This window comes from Erinaceus europaeus, chromosome 11 (genome assembly GCF_950295315.1).
Source record: "Erinaceus europaeus chromosome 11, mEriEur2.1, whole genome shotgun sequence".
Classification (NCBI taxonomy): Eukaryota; Metazoa; Chordata; class Mammalia; order Eulipotyphla; family Erinaceidae; genus Erinaceus; species Erinaceus europaeus.
Window position 1 is genome coordinate 73,168,709 of NC_080172.1, and position 14,591 is coordinate 73,183,299.

The 14,591-nt window shown below is 41.5% G+C and overlaps 1 long non-coding RNA gene across 1 annotated transcript in view; it reads right to left on the reverse strand.

The window, feature by feature from the left end:
* The window catches only part of LOC132541415 (uncharacterized), a 23,433-nt gene extending 9,328 nt beyond the window's left edge, over positions 1-14,105 (reverse strand). Inside the window, exons 1-2 of the long non-coding RNA XR_009552608.1 lie at positions 13,958-14,105; positions 9,736-9,783 (exon numbers count right to left, since the gene is read on the reverse strand). This is a non-coding gene — a long non-coding RNA (uncharacterized LOC132541415). The remainder of the gene's footprint in view (positions 1-9,735; positions 9,784-13,957) is intronic.
* Between the last annotated feature and the right edge of the window lie 486 nt (positions 14,106-14,591).

Here is a 14,591-nt window from a genome sequence, read left to right on the forward strand (position 1 = left end):
TGGGTTTATATATGGTACAGTCTGTGGTGCTGAGCAGCAAAGGGCCATGTGCTGCAAATGGCTCCACTCTAGGGTTTTGAAACCCTTAGATGCCTGTAGTTCTATGGCTCAGAGTTTCCATCAACCAAATGCTCCAAAAGCAAGTTCTGTAAATGTTTTCCACTCTATATGGTCAGCAACATTTCTGGCAGAGATGATGTGGATGAGACAGGACCTTGGGGAACAGAAGCATGGAATGGGAAGCATCCTAGCTATAATAGCACAAGTCTCATTCCCCTCATCAAAGGAAAGAACAAACATTACAGATTTATTTCTTTCACACCAAATCAGTAAGTTTTTTATTTTATTTTTTACTTCCTTTCATTTTACAAAAACACGTAACAAAAATTTGATACAAAATGGAGTTCAAATTAAAACATATAAAATCAGAAAAAATCCATTTTAACTGATGATGCATTATGTGTCATATACAATACACACCAAAATTTCCTTCTGGCAGGCAAATCACTGAAGACTGAAGACCTGCAGTGTATTATTGTACACTGTAGAAACCACAAGTGTGACTTTAGCCTTAACTGCAGTACTACTATAAATCTAATTTCAATTCAGACAGTGTGACATATTTGTAAATCTTGGAAAATTGATGCCTGTCTGGCCATAACCTATCTTCTAAAATTAGGTTAAAATTCAAAATATTTTGATGGTAGCCTCCCCATCTATTTCTGACCACATGTCTCATATGAACTCTTTCTCTACTGTCTAATCTCTGACTCCCAAGCCTGACAGGTGGGGTAGGGGCAGAAAATTAAGACTAGTTGAGTTTAAAATGCTAATAGTCTTTCTGACTGGCATCAACCTAGAAAGCACATTTTCCACCTTGAAACATAATACTGTTATAGTGAGAACAATAGACACTTGGAAAAAGCAAAAAATTCTATAGAATTTTGGCACAGAAAAGTTGTTGCCCCCTTGTGGGAAGGGTTGATTCAAACAACATAACATAACATAACAACATAACATAACATAAAATGTGAAGAAAAAAGAGATGGCATAATAGTAAACTTACTAACTGGCCCTGTTCTTAATGTTTAGAGAGAACACAGAACACACACACACACACACACACACACACATACACACACACACACACACATATCTCAATCTCAAAACGGGTACAGAGAGCTCATATTTTATCATCTGGAGAAATCCAAGGCTAAAGCAAGTGCTCAGATTCAGGTATCCTAAAACCAATATAAATCCTTTGTGGTTCTCCTCTAAATCTGGAAACAAAACTGGAGATTCCTGAGCAAATAGCTGCAACCTCTGAACAGAGATCTTGGATGAGAAGCTCCTATACTTCACCAAAAACTAAGTGTGTCTCCAGAATGGAGTATCTGCCTCTGGGAAAAGGAAAAGGGGGGAGGGGAGGGTGCACATTCTTGGCAGGCATATGTGTGTGGAGGCTGGATGGTGGCTAGGGTTGTAATCTGTACAGGCACATTTAAGTTACAAAGTATATTCACTGAGTTCTCCAGCGATCTTAACTATATTGTGGCACCTTTCCCACTTCTTTGGAATATCAAGTAAAACAGTCAACACTCAATTCGACCCTCTGAGGTCATCCTTTCTACAGGAAAAGAAATCCCTCATGGAGAAAACCAGTTTTTAAAGTACAAGAACAATCCCCCTCTCCTTATAGGCCTGAGGAGAAAACACCACAGCAGAATGACATTTTTTTGCTTTCTGAACAAAACACCCACCAACTTAACCAAGGTGCTGCATTGGGGACAAGCAAATGGGGATAAAATAAGGAAAAGGAAGTAAGGCCTTAAAATAGAACTAGAACAAAAACAAGTGTTTTTCTAGTCCTTCCTTTTTACCCATCTCCTTTCCCTCCCCTGCCTCAGAGAATAAACCACCAGAGTCCTCTAGGAAACTCTAAATTTCTGCTTTTAAACTGCTCGGCTCCTTTCCCAAGGAGGGATAGGTCTGTTTTCTGATGTGGGGCCTCAGACACTCTTGTTATTACAGCTTAATTTTGTCACTGCTTGTTTTCAAAGATTTGGGATGAATTGTTTCCTTTGTTTACTATCCAACAAACGACCTCTGCTAATCTTATATTTTATCTCCCTAACATATGGAAAAGCTATTTATTCTAGCCAATCACAATAAAGTGAAGAAAACCCCATTTTATGGAAAAGTATATATCACTAGTCTGTTGATCATTAAAGATATGATTACCAGTGAAAACCCTCTGAAGGTGGCACATTTATGCTTCCAGGAACAGATGGGGACACGCATTTTCCTTGCAAATACTTTTGAAATTGCTCTACTGGTAGCAGTATAAAAATGATATACAGATGCCAGGGCCGGCATGGCCAGGATGAGTGCGCCAGATTTACACAGTAAAGCCTTCACACTCGGGCTGTCAGTTTTGATTGATCTCTACTATACCTCAGGAACTTGTTGACTAGGTAGAGAAACAGTGCAAATAATTCACTGCAGCAAGTCAGATAATTCATACAACCAATCGGTCTGCTTCACTTTCTGGCTGTGACATACGAGCCTTCCCTACAAAGATACATCATTTTCCAGCTTGAACAATATTCAATGTCAGGGAAGAAGAGGTATTAAAGCCACACAAAAGGAGGCGGACTAGCCAGGACTAGAAGTTGCTTTGGTAATAGAGGCCAGATCCTGTTCTACTCTAAGTCCTACCAGAGTGTTCAGGCCCACTTGTCATTATCATATTGATTAAAAAAAAAGTTCATCATAGTGCAATTTTAGGTTTAACACCAACGGATGGGGAAAGAGCAAAGAATTATCCCACAAAAGCACAACATTCTTACCGCAGGGACGTTTCCCTGTTCCAGTTCATTGATGGAGTTGATTAAGTTTAAATGAAGCAGACACTGGATAAAAGTAAGGGTATTGACCACTGGGCACCATGATCCATGCTTGAAAGGACCTGATACATGCAGAAAAGCAAGATTTGCTAAATGCTCTAATCTTCAATCAAATCTTACATCAATACAGACAAAGTTTGGTAATGAGAGATTCAATGAAGCATGCTGGAGAAAGAATTAATCCTCTTGGTCTAAACTGGCTTCAACTTTGAAGCTTGCTCCTAAGGAAAGATAGTTATCTAAATGCTAAATAAGAAACTTATTGTACTTTTCATGGCATGCTAATCTTTTGTCTATTTCATCTCTATTATGTGTATGCTCCTAGATTGCAGTTGTCATGGTGATTATATCAAGCCAAGCTAGGCTCAGGGGATGGTGATGAGAAGCCAGGCACAGAGGTAGAAAAGACCTCCACACAACCCACAGTAAGAGCGAGGGGTGAGGGGTATAGGGGAGAAGTAGATGGGCACTGGATCCTCCCTGGTTTCTCCCAGCTAGATTCAAATCCCTCTCTGGTCAGGGCCAAGGACACTAGGGCTTTCAGGTGTCTTTCTGGACAAGGTACCCTCAGCAAAGCAAGTAGCATCTATTTGGTGGGGTAAATATCATCCCCAGACTCCTCCCTCCCCTCACTGAGCCCCTTTCCCCAAGCACTGTCACCTGCAAAGCAAAAAGCTTGCCTGCAGAGGCAAGAGAGCAAGGGACAGGCTGAGACATACTGAGCCCCACCCTGTAAAGCTGTTTTGCCCTGGGATGGGAACTTGAGTTGTCAGATGCTGACTGCCCAAGAGGAAGGAAGTCCAAGAGGCACTTCCCATGTTGTCCAGGCAGGAGGTGGAAATCAGAGGGCCACCCCAATTAAGACACGGTTATAACTGCTCCAGTCCTTGTCAGAGCAGAAAGGTTGGGAGCCTCAAATATACACCAGCCATGTTGATGGAAAGCTTAAAAAGTAATAAAAGGGAGAAAAGATTGAGGAAAGTAACATGTATAACTCTTATTAAAAGGAAGAGCCACGGAGAGGTTGTGAACTTGAATCACTGTTTGAACTTTAATTTGTTCATTAACAGGATTTGCCCCTCACTGTGAATGTTATTACTTCCCTTTGCCTCTCAGCAACAACTCTAGGCATAATGAAAGAGTCTGGCAAAACAAAAGTTAAATGCCTGGCAATTAATTCATTTAATTGAAAATAAAAAGGGGGTGGGGGGAAGGAAGGAGCTAAGTCCCACTGCAGTACCAGAAGGCAGAGGGGTGGGAGCAGGGGCAAGACTGAAATCCACATGCAGACCTTCTCAAGGTCAATACAAGCCACCCAAGAGGGAGGGGAGACTTGCTTTCTGATAAGGCTCCTTTAACAAAATTAATGCCAGCAGCCTCCTGAAGACTTCCTGGCCAGAGTTTTAGCTGGGAGCTATACTGAATGATGGCCTACTGACATTAATAGCAGAAATCCACATATATGTACATATACTCTTTTCATTTAAAAGCAGGGAGAGCCAGGGAGATAGCTCACTGGGTAGAGTGCCTACACTGTCATGCACATGACGACTTAGGTTAGAGCCTTGGTACCACATTGGAGGTGTAATGGTAACAGAAGCAGCTTTGGTGCTGTGGTGTCCACCCCCACCCCCGTTTCTATTTGAAAGAATACACACCTGGAGCAATGAAATGTGTGAGAACCTGGTGCTATCAAAATAAATAAATTTAAAAAAAGTAGGGAGAGACCTTTTTGCTTTCTTCCTTCCCTTGGTATAGGCTTATTTTGCAGAGCTGCTTCAAGGCTGGAGTGAAAAAGGAGTGTCAGAAGTAGTATATAATCTGCATATTTGCATGTTAATCAGCCTTATAACATGCTGGCTTTCTTCTGCCAACCCAGCAAATAATTAATGTAAACTCAGGAGATGACATTGAAATACGCTCTTAGGTGCTACTCAGGAGGACAGGACTAAGCCAGCTGGCCTTTAACCTCATAGAACCTTCCTTTTCCTTGTCACTTATCTCCTCCCAGTGTTTGTCAACAATCCCCTAGTATGTGCTTCCTCCTTCCATGGGAATTAAAAATGGCTGGCCACATTTAACTGCTGTGACAGGCTGATACCCCAGAACTTTTAGCATTATATTGCTCTTTTAGCCAAATGAGAGCAACCTTTTTCTCTGAAAATAAGTGGTAGGTAGGAAAGTTATCCTTTCCTACTTAGGTTTAATACCTGCCAGTAAGCAGTAATAGGGGCAACTGTGATTTCCTCACAATTTTAATAAGTCTCCATACAACCAGTATGACTTCCCTAAAAGTACAATTATCTGCCATACATTCTTCCATGCATTCCCCTAATGGGGGAAGTGGAAGAGAGGGAACAAAAGACAATATAAATGAAGTCCCTAATATCCAGAACTAGTTCCCAGGCAGGCATTGTTGTTCTTACACTACTTCTAAACCCCAGGAGGACAGAATTAATCAAAATTACCATTTTTCTGATTGCATCCTTGCCACTGCCACTACGTATCTTAACCTCACTCTACTATGGAGCTATAAATTATCAGAATTTGTGTCTTCCTGAGAAACAGTGATGGGCACATGCTTATCTTCATGAACAAAGTAAAAGAGGCTTCTCACACGGACTGTATTAGGGAGCTGCAAGGTGGCTCAGCACATGCCTTTCACGCTCACAGTTCTGGGTGAGATTCTCATCCTTTCATGGCAGCACCAAGGACAAAAGTGGATGGGATCACATGGATGGTGTATCTGTGCACTTAAAAGGGGATGGGAATATTCTTTTATAAATTGAAGTAAGTTCCAGAGTTTATTTACCATTAAAATTACTTCCACCATTTAAGTTCTATTTTCCAAAGCAAGTATGTCCTAGTTCTTATTATGAGTCTACAAACAAAACAAAGTTTCCCATACTACACACTGCAGAGTCCTAAGTTCCTTTCATGAAAGAAATTTTAAAAAGATCCGATCAACCAAATCTAGTAACCCTACCACTATCCTAATCTAGACACTGACAACCTTAGTAGGTTTCTTCCTCTAATACAGTCCTCAGAATGTCTTGAGATTCATTTTCCTGGATGTCCACTTTATTCTGAAGCCTTGATAGCTCTGATAGCTAGTGAGTTCCACCATCTTAAATCTACCTTCAAGCCTCCTGTCCAACCTGTCCAAAGGCTAACTGGTCCATTTTTTATTTGTTTTTTACTACATATAGTAAGTCTATACAAAGACAGCTCTTCAGCAGATAGCTCTCTCATTGTCCCCTGAGAGTAACACATACAATATCTCCATTTTATTGAACAAATATGAGATGTCAGTCATTATGTTAAGAACCACAAATATGCCATTAAATCAAAGGGATTAAATGTATTAGAGTTAATAAACAGTAATTATACCCACTTTAAGGTTGTAGAAATGGAGATGAAAGAATTTAAGGAGGGGGGCCAGGTGATGGTGCTGATTAAGCCCACACATTTATAGTGCATAAGGTCCTAGGTTCAACCCCCTGGTCCCCACCTGCAAGGGGGAAGCTTCACAAATGGTGAGGAAAGACTGCAGGTGTTTATCTCTTCTCTTCTCTATCTCTCCATCCCCCCTCAATTTCTTTCTCTAATAATAAAATAAATAAATATATTTTTAAAAAATGGAGCCAGGTGGTAGCACAACAGGTTGAGTACACATTACAGTGTACAAGGGCCCTGGTTCAAACCCCTGGTCCCCTTCTGCAGGGGAGAATCTTCACAAATGATGGAGCAGTGCTGCAGGTATCTCTGTCTTTCTTCCTATTATCTCCCCTTTCCTTCTCAATTTCTCTATCAAAAATAAATACATAAAATTAAATATATAACCAAGCTCTGACAACAGAGAGGATTCTTGTGTCAATTTGGTTCAAAATCTGATTTATTTCCCACTCTAGAAACTGCCACTCCTGTGCTACTAAGTGCTAGATCACTCCATCTCCTTGCCATCTGGGATGCCTTCTAAACTACACTATGTATATCTGAATCCACTCAGCCTACAAACCCCAGAGGGAAATTCCCACTTCTGTCTTGAAAACTTTTACTATGATCCTAGTCCTTGGCAGATTGCTGAACTCTTATCTGTAGGACTTCCTTGGCCCCTCCCACTTTCTGCCTTGTACTGTCATGTCAGTTTTCTTTTACTTAGTCCTTTCCAATCACACTGTAAACTCCTTGAAAGTGGGTATCTGTCTTATTTAAGTCCTCTTCACTCTTCAGAGCTTAATAATATACCTCCCAGTTGTTGAGCATACACCTCAAGCACAACACTAAAAAGCAGAAAGTTATTATTGGCATTTTTCTGAGAGACAAAGAAATTTACCCAAACCATTCAACAAGTAGAAGATTACATATTTCAGTACTAACTATCTGAATAGAATGGAATAATCCACTGCACTGGATCAACACTGTGCCTCACAGTATAAATGTATGAAGTGTCACTGTGAGAATACTCACAAATCAGAAAACAATCCTCTAGCCACAACTTCAAACATGATTATAGTATAGCTAGAGTCATGTTCACCTTGTATAGATTTAAGAACCATACAAACATTTAATTTCAGCCTAAACATTAACTTTTGTGTATAGTGTTTATAGTTTCAGAATTAGGGTAGGGAGTCCTCACTATGGCCCAGATAGTTAAGAAGGGTAACTTCTGATACTCAAAAAAACAATGAGGGCAAACCACCATCCTATAACATCCCAGACTACTTCTTGCATCCCCTCTTTCTCTGGAAGAGCCACTCTATGTTGGTGGGAGTCAATGATATTGTCTATATTTATTCTGATATTTCTATAAGAGGTAAACTGTCCTTCCCCCAGTAGCCTCTGTACCTTTAAATACACAGAGAAAACGAGAGAAAATTAAAATCACAATATTAGTTTATTAAGTGGTATGCAAAGGAGAATAGAAATGAGTTGTTGCTGTAAGAAGAATAACAACTGCAAAACATGTTCACAGCTGACCAACTGAGCCATAAGGTAGAGTTCCAGCAAACTTCTTGGTCTTCTATAAGATATGAAGAGGATAACAAAATCTCGAAGAAAAGAACAACTTCTAGGGGGCCAGGCAGTGATGCACTTGGTTAAATGCACATATTACCAAATGCAAGGACCCAGGTTCAAGCTCCTACTCCCCACTTGCAGAGGGGACCCTTCATGAGCTATAAATATCATACACAATATTTTAAATATTCAGACAAATTAAAAAAATATTTAGGAGGTGGCTTGGAGAGTAGAGCACCTGATTTGTGTGAGGCCTCAGATTTGATCCTTACCACCATTATGCTGACAGAGGCTCCAATGTCTCTCTCTCTCTCTCTCTCTCTCTCTCTCTCTCTCACACACACACACACACACACACAATAAATAAGACATCTTTTGAAAATGAAATATATGGATGAATCTTAAATACATAAAAAATGAGGAGGCATAGGGGCCAGGCAGTGGCGCACACACTATAGTGTGCAAGGACCCAGGTTCAGGCCCATGGTCCCCACCTGCAGGGGGAAAGCTTCATGAGTGGTGAAGCAAGGCTGAAGGTGTCTCTCTGTCTCTCCCCCTCTGTATCACCCCATCCATCTCAAATTCTTTGTCTCTATCCAATAATAAATAAATAAAAATAAAAACAAGTGAGCAGGCATGATGATAATGCTATCCATTTCAAAAGAAAGGCTAACAGGGCCAGGGGGTGGCTTACCTGCTAGAGAACATACATTGCATGGACCTGGATTTGAGGCCCTAGACACCAATATAGGAACACTTGGTGGGGAGTGGGGGAGCTTCACAAGTAGTAGAGGGGCGCTGTGGTGTGTGCTCTGTCTTTCTCTCCATCTCACCCTGTGTCTTTTTAAAAAACAGTTCACTGAAAGCAGTGCAGTCATGCAAGCACAAAACCTCTGATAGCCATGTCATTCATTTTCCCATAATTGCTATTTTCCAACGGTTTTCTGGGAACCTGATATTCCCTTGTACTTGCAACATAGCTCATCAACTGTTTTTGTCTACTTAATAGAACAGTCCAGAGTCTTTCTCCAAAGGAAATTAGGAATTGATTTGCCTACTTCGTTCACTGACCTTTCAGTAACCCTGGTATCCAGGGCCCAGCAAGTTCTCCATTCTTAATTTCTGGATAATAACTAAGTTCATGAAAGCAGGAAGGACTCACAGCTCCAGAACTTAAAAATGAATGAAGATCTTTCCTTTCATTTTAGCTCAGATCTGGTTAATCTTCGTATCTAATCTATCTCTGAGGTGAAAAAGAGGAATGGTCTGGATCTCTGCTAATCACTAATGATCCCAGGGTCCACTATACTACACTAAAAGTATCAGACCTGAACTTTTAGAAAAAAAACCTACTTAGCTAATTATATTATTTCTGCTTTTTTCAGTACTCTGGTTAGTCTCAACTGGAGTTGAATTTGAGTTATTTCTTCTTACTTTAAACTAAATGCTCTCTTGGCTTTTGCTTAAAAACTTTTCCCTCAACTGAATTCAACTAATTATGATTTAAAAATTTCATGACCTATCTTTTTTCTTCTCATTCGTTTCCTTACTGTTTTTATATGTCCTTTTCCATATTCTGGTGTTGAATTCACTAGGTGAGGTGTTTTATAATTTTGTATTTTATACAGTAGATAGCATATTGTGAATTTATAGCAATAGACAGTGGCACAACCACATATTTACTTTGGAGTCTATAGTCAATATATTAAAAAAAAAACAGTAAAAGAACAAATGTTTCAGACTATAGGTCAGACTTAGAGAGTCTAAGATTTCTAAGTTTAAACAGCATACAGGTTGTTTTATTTCTTACCTGAATATGATTCCTTTTCATATTTTCAAGAAACATGGAGCACCAAGTCTATGGGATTAAACAAAAAATCCTAATTTTAGCTCATGGCATCTTAAGTTTTATTTCCCCAATTCCATATTCTGGAAATTATCATCTTTTGTAATTATAGCAGCAAATTTGAACTCTTGTCAAAATCCAGATTAACCAAATTCTTAACAATTGAGCTTTATGAAGTAGTAAGTCTCTATATTGCATATCAATTTACTACATACATATATGGCTGTTAAGCTAATAATTACCTCACAATTTAAGAGAATTTATAGCTCCAAGTGAGCCTGTCCCTTGCTAGTTACTTTTATTCCAGTGGTGCTGCCATCACTCTAACCATGGTTGGATTATTTTTAGAACCGGCTTAAACTACTAGATGGTTTCACTCATATGTAGAATCTAGAGACCTGATACACAGGAACTTGGGGGAAAAAAAGAGAAGCAAGCAAACTGTTTCTAAGACTTATGAGAACTATGGTGGTTGGTTATCTTTAGGAGGTTGGAGGGTAGGGACACAAAACTTTGGTGGTAGGTTTGCTGTGGAACTACAATGTAAGTTTACAATCTTTTAACCTATTATTAATCACAAATCAACAATTAAATTTAAAAAAAAGAACTGGTTTAAAAAGCTACTCGGAGATCCATCAAGTGTTTTTCTGATTGTTTTTTATCCCAAACTATATAACCCTATCTTGACCTCCATCTTACTCTTCAGGCAATGAAAGTCTTTAGAAGACTTACTCTCTCAAGATTTTTTAAACAAAATATGGTATGGGTTTTGAAAACAGCATGAATATGCAAAAATCTTCCAGTCAGAAGCTCTGTGATCCCAGGTTCACTCCCGAACACCACCATAAGCTAGAGCAAGAGTGTTCTGGTGAAATAAATACAGAAATAAAAAAAAAATATCATGTAAATTCTGGTTTAGTTAACTACATTAGTTTATAGTCAATTTTGGTAATGTAGTTTCAGTCTAATTACACAATATTAGGATTAAGAATAAAATTAATTTTTAAATATTTTATTCACTTTACTTTAATGAAAGAGATACAGAAAGACACAGGGGTAAACACCGGAGCATTGCCCAGCTCTGGCTTATGGTGGTGTTGGGGATTGAACCTGGGGAGTCAGGGCTTTAGGCATGAAAGTCTTTTGCATAACCATTATGCTGTCTCCCAAGACTGGATAAAATTAGTCTTAGCATCTTGGCTTCTGTTGTTGTATTTAAAATATACATACTTATTTATTTTATTATTGCCACCAGGGCTATCACTGGGCTCAGTGCCCACACTACCAATCCACTGCTCCTGGAAGCCATATTTTTCCTTTAAAAAAATATATTTTATTTGTTTTATTTTAATGAGATACAGACAGACCAAAGCACAACTCAGCTCCTGTTTATGGTGGTGGTGGTGGGAGATAGGTTTGCACCTATCTCCCACCTCAAGAATGAAAGTCTTTTTGCATAACCACTATACTATCTCCCTTATTCTTTCTACTATACTTGCTAGGACAGGCAGAAACTGAGAGGGGAGGGGAGATAGAGAGAGAGAGCTAAAGATAGACACCTGTAGACCTGCTTCACTATTTGTTAAGCTTCCCTGATGCAGGTGGGGAGTGGCAGCTTGAACCTGGGTCCCTGCTCATAGTAGTGTGTGTGCTTAACCAAGTACACCACTGTTGGTCTCCCCTCACTCCCAAAATTTAGTTTCTTTAGGTTAATTTTATATATTTAATACAAAAATATTGTGATGGGGGGTCGGGCAGTGGTGCAGTGGGTTAAGTGCCTGCCTGGCGCAAAATGCAAGGACCGGCGTAAGGATCCCGGTTCTAGCCCCAGGCTCCCCACCTGCAGGGGAGTCGCTTCACAGGCGGTGAAGCAGGTCTACAGGTGTCTTTCTCTCCCCCTCTCTATCTTCCCCTCCTCTCTCCCTTCCCCTCCTCTCTCCATTTCTCTCTGTCCTATCCAACAACGAACAACATCAACAATGGTAATAATAATAACCACAACGAGGCTACAACAACAAGGGCAACAAAAGAGGGAAAAAATGGCCTCCAGGAGCAGTGGATTCATGGTGCAGGCACCGAGCCCAGTAATAACCCTGGAGGGAAAAAAAAAATTTTTTAAAAAGGTGTGATTTTCAAGGAGTTAGGCTTTATTTTGAATTACTGATATTTCAAGCATTATCTGAGAAAAAAAAAATCCTAACTAAAATAACTGGGGTAAATGTATTGGGTAAGTCTTTCTATTTGCATTATGCCAATGAACTTTAAATAGGTGTTACTGTGATTGCTATAGTGTTTTGCTTGTCTGACTTTAGTGTACTAAGAACTTTAAGTTGGGGGGGATGGTAGGTGACTTTAAAAGATACAGTGCTTTCACTTACACAAAACCATACAGCCCAACACACCATATAATGAGTAAAATTTTAGGAAAACTTTATATTCTAGAATAACAAATATATATATACATACATATAAACATTTTGATTTCTATGATTTCTTATTTCTTTTCTTTTTTTCACTTACTACTTGAAAGTAGTCAATATAATTTTACATTTGTCTAAGTGAAATGCCAGTTTTCAGAAACTCTCTTAATATTAAGACTCCTGAAGGCAAGAGAAGATACAGTTCAGTTACATTAGTAACCATTTATTAAATGGTCATAGTCAATTGCAAAAGAGTGTATAATGAATAGAGGAAAAGAAAAAAATATCTTGAGTCATGGTTTCATTGCAAAAAGAACTGCTATAGAATCTGATCCATGTAAATACAGCTCTTAGTATATAAAACCTAGAGCATATGCTTAGATTTGAACCACTTTAGATTTCAGAATGCATTCACTAGGGTCCTAGCCATATTTTTGAGCTAATCATTTGTTTCAAGTGCCTCCTAATAGAATCAGGTACAATTTACTCATGGGTAAATTCTAATTATCAAGACTGGAATTTTAAAGAAAATTTACTTATTATACATAGGACAGATTGATTATTTCACACATCCAGCACTTATGTTAAGAGTATACAGGCTTTTTCAGATGATCTTTGTACACAACAAAGCCGTGTTTTAAAACACAACTTCCTCACTTTTTATTATTCTAGTTTGTTGTTTTGTTTTTTACTGTTTGGTCTTATAAACAGAACTCTCTCTCACACACACTACATTGACTCTTCAGTTAATATGACAGAACAGGAATAAGATTTTTAAAAATTCTCCTTCCTATGGGGCCTGCATTGATAAACACCTACAAAATGACCAAAATGCTACTGCGGCACTTCGAAAGATGTCAACCAAACACGAAATATTTTCAGTGTGTGCACTAAAAGGCCTCTCTCCTCCTGATGGTCTCGACTGTTCTCTTGTAAGAAAGCGTGTCAAGAAGCGGCTTACATATCATCCACCCTCCAGCACGCACTGCCCTCACACTTGCTCACAGCGTGGCATGGTGGCTGCTGTCAAAATCGCCCGTATGGGGTCCGCACCGCCGCGGCCTGGGCTGGCAGGACCACAGGACCGAGGGCGAAGCAGCGGCTGCGCGCTGCCGGCTGGGAAAGCGACCCTAAACTTAGGAAGCAAGAGAAAAGTTGTCACGAGGCCTCGTGAGCCGGGCTGGGGGCGGCCACACAGACAATTGGACACATTCTTGGATAGGCCTTTGGGTCTCTCCTCTCCCGGGCTGCACACACTTTGCTGGAAATGACAGCACGGCTGGGGGCTGGGGCAGGAAGGAGGGGGTCGGGGCAGGACCCGTTACCTCGTTCTGGGCTCGGCCGGGGGCGGCGTCCCCATCCCGGGGGTCAGGGCGCTGCCACAGCGCGACCTGCCGCCGCGCCGAGCGTCCCGGGGCTCCCTCGCCTGAGGTCTGCGGAGGCCCCGGACGGCGGCAGCTGCCCGCGAGACGCTCCCTAACTGCGCCCGAGCCGCCGGCCCCAAGGGACACAAACCCCCAGACCCCAGACGGGGCCGCGCGACTTGCTCTTCCCGCCCCGGAGCGCAGACAGCCGGCACGGCGGGCAGCCCTCGCCGCCCGCGGGGAAACCCCGCTGAGGGGAAGCCGCGAGCGGGCAGAGGGGAGAGCCGGCGCATCCGAGCACCCCCATCCCCTGCTACGGCCTTCTGTTGGAGGGAGTCTCTCACCTCAAGTGAACCCGCGCTGCCGCCTGCGGGAGGAGGAGCGCCAGTAGGGAATACTTACACGGGACCGGGCGCGCGGGGACCTCCATTGGGAAGAACGGCCCGCGCCGGGGAGCTGAGACGCAGCGGATCGCGTGCGCGCCGCCTCCTCAGAAGGGAGGCCTCTACCGACAGGCCGCGAACCTGCAGCCGCTGTGCGCCCCGCCCACCCCGCGCGCCGGCTCCGCCCACCCGCGCGCCGGCTCCGCCCACCCCGCGCGCCCGCCTCCTTTCCTCCGCCCAGCTCCTCCCCACTTCTCCGCCCGCCCGGTGCTTGAGGCTCTCTGGGAGACCGACAGGAAGCGACGTGGAAATCCTTCCACCAAAATGAGCTGTGATATCCTTTTGATGGCTATAATTTATTCCACATCGTCCCTGGACTGAAACGATCAATTAGCAGCCCGAAACGCGCTGTGAAGTAAATTGTCACACTCTCTATTACAGGATGGTTATCATATATTTATAAGGTGTGTTTTCTGCAATCAGAACCAACAAGGTGTTGAGTGATCAGTCATAAACGTAGTTCTTCAAAGACAGAGAGAAGTGAGAGGAGAGACGGAGAAAGAAAAAAGCGCCAGCATTGTGTACCGGGGCTTGGGGAGGTGGTGATTTTTTTTTTTTTAATTTTTTATTTAAGAAAGGATTAATGAACAAAA